Genomic DNA, 7,932 nt, shown 5'->3' on the forward strand with positions numbered 1-7,932 from the left:
GTGCTGGTGCAGTGCAGTGTAACCCTGTGTGTGCTGGTGCAGTGCAGTGTAACCCGGTGTGTAGTGGTGCAGTGTAACCCTGTGTGTGCTGGTGCAGTGCAGTGTAACCCTGTGTGTGCTGGTGTATATTAGGAGGAAGGGCTTTATGCATATGTGGGGGAGTATGGAATATATATGTATATTGGGCGTTATATGTATATATGAGTTAGGTTTGCAATGCCAGTAGTCAGGATCCCAGCTGTCAGAATACCGACCACGGCATCCTGTCAGTAAGAATCCCAAGAGGGGGAAGGTAAGTATAATTACATCCCCTAAAATGGCCTCCTAACCCTCACTTTCCGCAGCCTAACACCTCCACCCCCGCAGCCTAAATCTAATACCCTCATTCCCCCCCCCCCCCCCCCGCAGCTTAAACCTCCCCGATGGTGGCTAACCCCATCTTCCTGCAGCCTAAACCTACCCGAACACCCCAGGCCTAACCTTCCCCGGTTGTGCCTAAACCCAACCCCCCCTCCCCACAGCCTAAACCTGACCCTCCAACTACACCCTAAACCTAACTGCCCCCCCCCCCCCCCGCCCCTTCACTGCTTACCTGTCTGGCGGCATGGCAGCATGAATGTCAGGATCCCGGTTGTCTGTGTGCCAGCGCCAGGCTTGTGATCCCATTCGGGATTCAGATGCTGCCATTCTCAGTTGTGTCGGGATTCTGTTATTGGCATTTTGACAGCCGGCGTCCCGACCGATGGAATCCTGACCGGATCTTGTATATACAGCAGGACGGGTGTATATATGCATATGTGGAAGTATGTGTATATACAGGAGGTATGTGTGTTAGTGTGTATGCAAACATGTATGTGACTGGGGAAGGCGCTGAGCAGGCTCTGGGCTGCTGCAGGGAGAGAAGCCGAGCAGGGGATGTACGGTACAGTACCAAAGCTCTGGTACCCGCACAGAGGGCTGGAGACATCGCTCCCCCCCCTGTTCCCGGATAGTAGACTGTGTGCAGAAGGGACATGACTGGGGTAGGGAAGGTACTGGCTCCGGCTATGTCAGGGTGCACCAGCTGGGCATTCCTGGGCAGTGACTGGGAGGTGGTGGCTATTAATGTGTGCAAACATGGTCCGTCTCATGGGCGTGTTACGTACATGATGCTAATATGTTGGTGCATACAGGAGCTTCATCGTTCTTATTGGAGGCCACAGTCAGATGGAAAATGTGCACTTACCCAAGGGCTTGTGCGAGATTCCATGGTGCGATTAGTAAGTATTTTTCTCTAATGTCCTAGTGGATGCTGGGGACTCCGTAAGGACCATGGGGAATAGACGGGCTCCGCAGGAGACAGGGCACTCTAAGAAAGAATTAGGACTACTGGTGTGCACTGGCACCTCCCTCTATGCCCCTCCTCCAGACCTCAGTTAGAATCTGTGCCCGGACGGAGCTGGGTGCATTTTAGTGAGCTCTCCTGAGCTTGCTAATAAGAAAGTATTTTGTTAGGTTTTTTATTTTCAGAGAGCTTCTGCTGGCAACAGACTCTCTGCTACGTGGGACTGAGGGGAGAGAAGCAGCCCTACTAACTGCGGCTAGGTTGCGCTTCTTAGGCTACTGGACACCATTAACTCCAGAGGGATCGAACACAGGAACTTAACCTTGGTCGTCCGTTCCCGGAGCCGCGCCGCCGTCCCCCTCGCAGAGCCAGAAGACAGAAGCCGGCGGGTGAAGCAAGAAATCGTCAAAATCGGCGGCAGAAGACTACTGTCTTCATATGAGGTAGCGCACAGCACTGCAGCTGTGCGCCATTGCTCCCACATTACACCCACACACTCCGGTCACTGTAGGGTGCAGGGCGCAGGGGGGGGGCGCCCTGGGCAGCAGTTGAGTACCTTCTGGCAAAATAGGGCATATATACAGCTGGGCACTGTATATATGCATGAGCCCCCGCCATTATTTACACAAAATCGCGGGACAGAAGCCCGCCGCTGAGGGGGCGGGGCTTTCTTCCTCAGCACTCACCAGCGCCATTTTCTCTCCACAGATCCACTGAGAGAAGCTCCCCAGGCTCTCCCCTGCACGGTAGAAGAGGGTAAAAAGAGAGGGTGGCACATAAATTTGGTGCAAAAACAGTATATACAGCAGCTACTGGGTTAACACTAAGTTACTGTGTGATTCCTGGGACATATAGTGCTGGGGTGTGTGCTGGCTTACTCTCTCTCTCTGTCTCTCCAAAGGGCCTTATGGGGGAACTGTCTTCAAATAGAGCATCCCCTGTGTGTGTGGTGTGTCGGTACGTGTGTGTCGACATGTCTGAGGTAAAAGGCTCCCATAAGGAGGAGATGGAGCAAATATGTCTGAGAGGGTGTCTCCGTCGACAACGCCGACACCTGTTTGGATATGTGTAATTAAGTGCTAAGGTGAATTTATTGCACAAAAGATTAGAGAACAGACAGGAAATCTACCCGGGTTCACTACGGCTGGCCGGCGGTCGGGCTCCCGGCGACCAGCATCCCGGCGCCGGGAGCCCGACCGCCGGCTTGGCGAGCGCAAATGAGCCTCTTGCGGGCTCGCTGCGCTCGCCACGCTACGGGCACGGTGGCGCGCTCACACTATTTTATTCTCCCTCTATGGGGGTCGTGGACCCCCACGAGGGAAAATAAGTGTCGGTATGCCGGCTGTCGGGCTCCCGGCGCCGGTATACTGAGCGCCGGGAGCCCGACCGCCGGCAAACAGAAGACCACCCATCTACCCATGTCTGTCCCTATGGAGCAGAAACCTTCAGAGTCTCACAATGCTCACTATCCAGAATAATAGACACTGATGTCGACACGGAGTGTGACTCCAGTGTCGACTATGATAATGCAAAGTTACAGCCAAAATGGCAGAAAAGTATTCAATATATGATTATTGTAATAAAAGATGATTTGCATATCACTGATGACTCATCTGTCCCTGACACAAGGGTACACATGTTTAAGGGGAAGAAAGCTGAGGTAAATTTCCCGCCTCTCATGAGAAAAAAGAGCGGGAATCTCCAGACAAGAAGCTGCAGCTTCCCACAAAAGATTCTCAGGCAGTATCCTTTCCCCACTAGGGCCAGCATGTGATGGGAATCTTCCCCTAGGGTGTCACGTTTGCCCAAAAGGTAACCCTGACGTAACAGCTATTCTCAGGGATCCTGCAGATAGCGTACACATTCTGGTACACTACTCAGACCGGCGATTGGGTCGGCATGAGTTTATAGCGCTGTGGCGGCTTGGACTAATTGAGACCCTAGTATGTACATGTGTGTATTTATATATATGGATATATGGAGATATATATATATATATATATATATATAAAGATGCTGTCTTAAGAGATATATATATATATATATATATAATAAAACATGCCCAAACAGACATGTGTATACTGGGTCCTAGAGTCAAAGCTATGTCGATTTCTGCTTGACGTGTCCTGTAGAATATGCAATGGACAGAGGATGCCGACATAAGAGGCATATAGAAGGCTGAGGATTGTGTGGAGAAAGGTTCTCGGACCTGGTCTCCACAGCTATAGCTGGTAATTCTGATATTTTGCCTTATATTCCTGCACAGCCTAGAAAAGCACGTCATTATCAGATGCAGCCTTCAGAACAAAGAAACAAGAAAGTCCGAGGTGCGTCCTTTCTTGCCAGAGGCAGGGGCAGAGGAAAGAAGCTGCACAACACAGCTAGGTCCCAGGAACAGAAGTCCTCCCCGGCCTCTACAAAATCCACAGCATGTCGCTGGGGCTCCACAGGCGGAGCTAGGCCCGGTGGGGGCACACTTTCGTAAGTTCAGCCACAAGTGGGTTCACTCCCTATTAGATCCCTGGGCAATAGATATTGTGTCTCCGGGATTCAAGCTGGACTTGGAGAAGATGCCTCCTCACTGTCGGCCCTGCCGGCTTCCCCCTGCGAGAGGGAAACAGGGTTAACTGCAATTCACAAGTTGTATCTTCAACAGGTGGTGGTCAAGGTTCCCTTCCTTCAACAAGGAGGGGGTTATTATTCGACCATGTTGTAGTCCCGAAACCGGAAGGTTCGGTCAGACCCATATTGAATTTAAAATCCCTGAACATATACCTGGAAAGGTTCAAGTGCAAGATGAAATCGCTAAGAGCGGTCATTGCAAGCCTAAAAAGGGGGAGATTTTATGGTGTCTCAGGACAAAAGGGATGCATACCTTCGTGTCCCCATTTATCCACCTCATCAGGCGTACCCCAGAATTGCGGTACGGAATTGTCATTACCAATTTCTGACTAGGCTGGTTGGTCTCTCCACGGCCCCGAGAATTTTCACCAAGGTAATGGCGGAAATGATGGTGCTCCTGCGGAAGCAAGGTGTCACTATTATCACGTTCTTGGTCGATCTCCTCATAAGAGTGAGATTGAGAGAGCAGTTGCTGAACAGCGTATCACTTTCTCGAAGTGTAACGGCAACACGGCTGGATTCTATATATTCCAGAGTCGCGGTTGATTCCTACAGCTCATCTGCCTCTTCTAGGCATGATCCTAGACACAGACCAGAAAAGGGTTTATCTCCCGATATAGAGAGCTCAGGAGCTCGTGACACTGGTCAGGAATCTATTGAAACCAAAACTGGTGTCAGTGCATCACTGCACTCGAGTCCTGGGAAGGATGGTGGCATCATACAAGGCCATTCCCTTAGGCAGGTTCCATGCGAGGACCTTCCAATGGGACTTGCTGGACGAGCGGTCCGGATCACATCTTCAAATGCATCGGTTAATCACCCTATCCCCCAGGGCCAGGGGGTCTCTCCTGTGGTGGCTGCAGAGTGCTCATCTTCTCGAAGGTCGCAGATTCGGCATTCAGGACTGGGTCCTGGTGACCACGGATGCATGCCTCCGAGGGTGGGGGGCAGTCACACAAGGAAAACAATTTCCAAGGGTGGAGGTCAAGTCAGGAGACTTGCCTTCACGTAAATGTCCTGGAATTAAGGGCCATATGCAACGCTCTAAGTCAAGCAAAGAACTTGCTTCGCGAAAAAACGGTGCTGATTCAGTCAGACAACATCACAGCAGTGGCTCATGTAAACCGCCAAGGCGGCACAAGTAGCAGAGTGGTGATGGCGGAGGCCACCAGAATTCTTCGCTGGGCGGAGAATCACGTAAGAGCACTGTCAGCAGTGTTCATTCCGGGAGTGGACGACTGGGAAGCAGACTTCCTCAGCTGGCACGACCTCCACCCGGGAGAGTGGGGACTTCATCAAGAAGTCTTCACGCAGATTGCAAGGCAGTGGGAACTGCCACAGGTGGGCATGATGGCATCCCGCCACAACAAAAAGCTACAGAGAGATTGCGCCAGGTCAAGAGACTCTCAGGCGATAGCTGTGGACGCACTAGTGACACCGTGGGTGTTCCAGTCGGTTTATGTATTTCCTCCTCTTCCTCTCATACCCAAGGTGCTGAGAATCGTAAGGAAAAGAGGAGTGAGAACAATACTTATTGCTCTGGATTGGCCAAGAAGGACTTGGTATCCGGAACTGCAAGAAATGCTCGCAGAGGACCCATGGCCTCTGCCTCTCAGACAGGATCTGTTGCAACAGGGACCCTGTCTGTTCCAGGACTTACCGCGGCTGCATTTGACGGCATGGCGGTTGAACGCCGGATCCTAGCAGAAAAAAGGGATTCCGGATGAGGTTATTCCTACGCTAATAAAGGCTAGGAAGGACGTGACAGCTAAACATTATAACCGTATATGGCAAAAATATGTTGCTTGGTGTGAGGCCAGGAATGCTGCTACAGAGGAATTCCAGCTGGGCCGTTTCCTTCACTTCCTACAGTCGGGAGAGACTTTGGGCCTAAAATTGGAGTCCATAAAGGTCCAGATTTCGGCCCTATCCATTTTCTTTCAGAAAGAACTGGCTTCTCTTCCTGAAGTTCAGACTTTTTTAAAGGGAGTGCTGCATATTCAGCCCGTTTGTGCCTCCAGTGGCACCTTGGGATCTTAACGTGGTGTTGAGTTTCCTGAAATCACACTGGTTTGAGCCACTTAAAACCGTGGAGTTAAAATTTCTCACGTGGAAGGTGGTCATGCTGTTAGCCTTGGCTTCAGCTAGGCGTGTGTCATAATTGGCGGCTTTATCACATAAAAGCCCCTATCTGGTTTTCCATATGGACAGGGCAGAATTGCGGACTCGTCCGAAATTGCTGCCAAAAGTAGTGTCATCTTTTCATATGAACCAACCTATTGTAGTGCCTGTGGCTACTCGTGACTTGGAGGATTCCGAGTTACTAGATGTGGTCAGGGCTTTGAAGGTTTATGTAGCCAGAACGGCTAGAGTCAGGAAAACTGAGTCGCTGTTTATCCCGTATGCATCCAACAAGCTGGGTGCTCCTGCTTCAAAGCAAACTATTGCTCACTGAATCGGTAACACGATTCAGCAGGCTCATTCTGCGGCTGGATTGCCGCATCCAAAATCAGTAAAGGCCCATTCCACAAGGAAGGTGGGCTCTTCTTGGGCGGCTGCCCGATGGGTCTCGGCATTACAGCTTTGCCGAGCAGCTACTTGGTCGGGTTCAAACACTTTTGCAAAGTTCTACAAGTTTGATTCCCTGGCTGAGGAGGACCTTGTGTTTGCGCATTCGGTGCTGCAGAGTCATCCGCACTCTCCCGCCCGTTTGGGAGCTTTGGTATAATCCCCATGGTCCTTACGGAGTCCCCAGCATCCACTAGGAAGTTAGAGAAAATAAGATTTTACTTACCGGTAAATCTATTTCTCGTAGTCCGTAGTGGATGCTGGGCGCCCGTTCCAAGTGCGGACTTCTTCTGCAATACTTGTATATAGTTATTGCTTATATAAGGGTTATTTTATGGTTGCATCAAGTTTATCTGATGCTCTGTTTGTTCATACTGTTAACTGGGTAAGTTTATCACGAGTTATACGGTGTGATTGGTGTGGCTGGTATGAGTCTTACCCTGGATTCCAAAATCCTTTCCTTGTAATGTCAGCTCTTCCGGGCACAGTTTCCTTAACTGAGGTCTGGAGGAGGGGCATAGAGGGAGGTGCCAATGCACACCAGTAGTCCTAATTCTTTCTTAGAGTGCCCTGTCTCCTGCGGAGCCCGTCTATTCCCATGGTCCTTACGGAGTCCCCAGCATCCACTACGGACTACGAGAAATAGATTTACCGGTAAGTAAAATCTTATTTTCAGATATGTTTTTATCATAGCAATCTAAATGGAAAAAAAAATTAATCATTATTTCTCCTTCATGCACTAGGGGACACTGGAGCGCAGTTACAATGGGGGAAATAGTAGGCAGTAACTGGGAGCTGTCACTTTAAAACTCCAACACTGTGGCTAGCTCCTCCCCTACTATGTCCCCCCTCCAAGCCAGTCTTTGTTTTGTGTCCAAGGGAGCTGGTCACTTTTGGGTTTTTCTCTTAAAACATTTTTTTTCCTTCCTTCTTTATTCACAGACTGGCAGCTCTGCCTCTGCCAGTCTGCACCGTGGGAGCTGCCGGCGGGGTCCCATCGCAGCTGCGTGCGGCTTGGGATGGTCCCCGGCTGAAGGAGACACTGAGCTCTCTGGAGCTGGCCGGACACCGCTGCATGCGGCGCGTGTCGGGGCCGCTCCGTCAGCAGAAGATTCCGGCAGCATGGCAGCGGTAAGTACGGTGGCCGGACACCGCTGCGTGCAGGTCGTGTTGGGACCACTCCATCAACAGCAGCAGCGGTGAGTAGAAAGAGCTTGTATTATTAAATAGACCCATATTCAAGTCTTACTGTGGACTTAAATTACTTTCTAATGCAGAGCTCTAAGAGAAAGACACAGCCGCGGCTTCCCGCTCTGGTCTCAGGCGGCACACATCACTCCCCGCTCCCAGCTCTAATCTCCGGTAGCTTACCCCCGCTCCCCCCACTCTGGTCTCCGGCCGTTCAGCTCACTTTCACC

This window comes from Pseudophryne corroboree, unplaced genomic scaffold (assembly GCF_028390025.1).
Source record: "Pseudophryne corroboree isolate aPseCor3 unplaced genomic scaffold, aPseCor3.hap2 scaffold_2728, whole genome shotgun sequence".
In the NCBI taxonomy this organism is placed as follows: Eukaryota; Metazoa; Chordata; class Amphibia; order Anura; family Myobatrachidae; genus Pseudophryne; species Pseudophryne corroboree.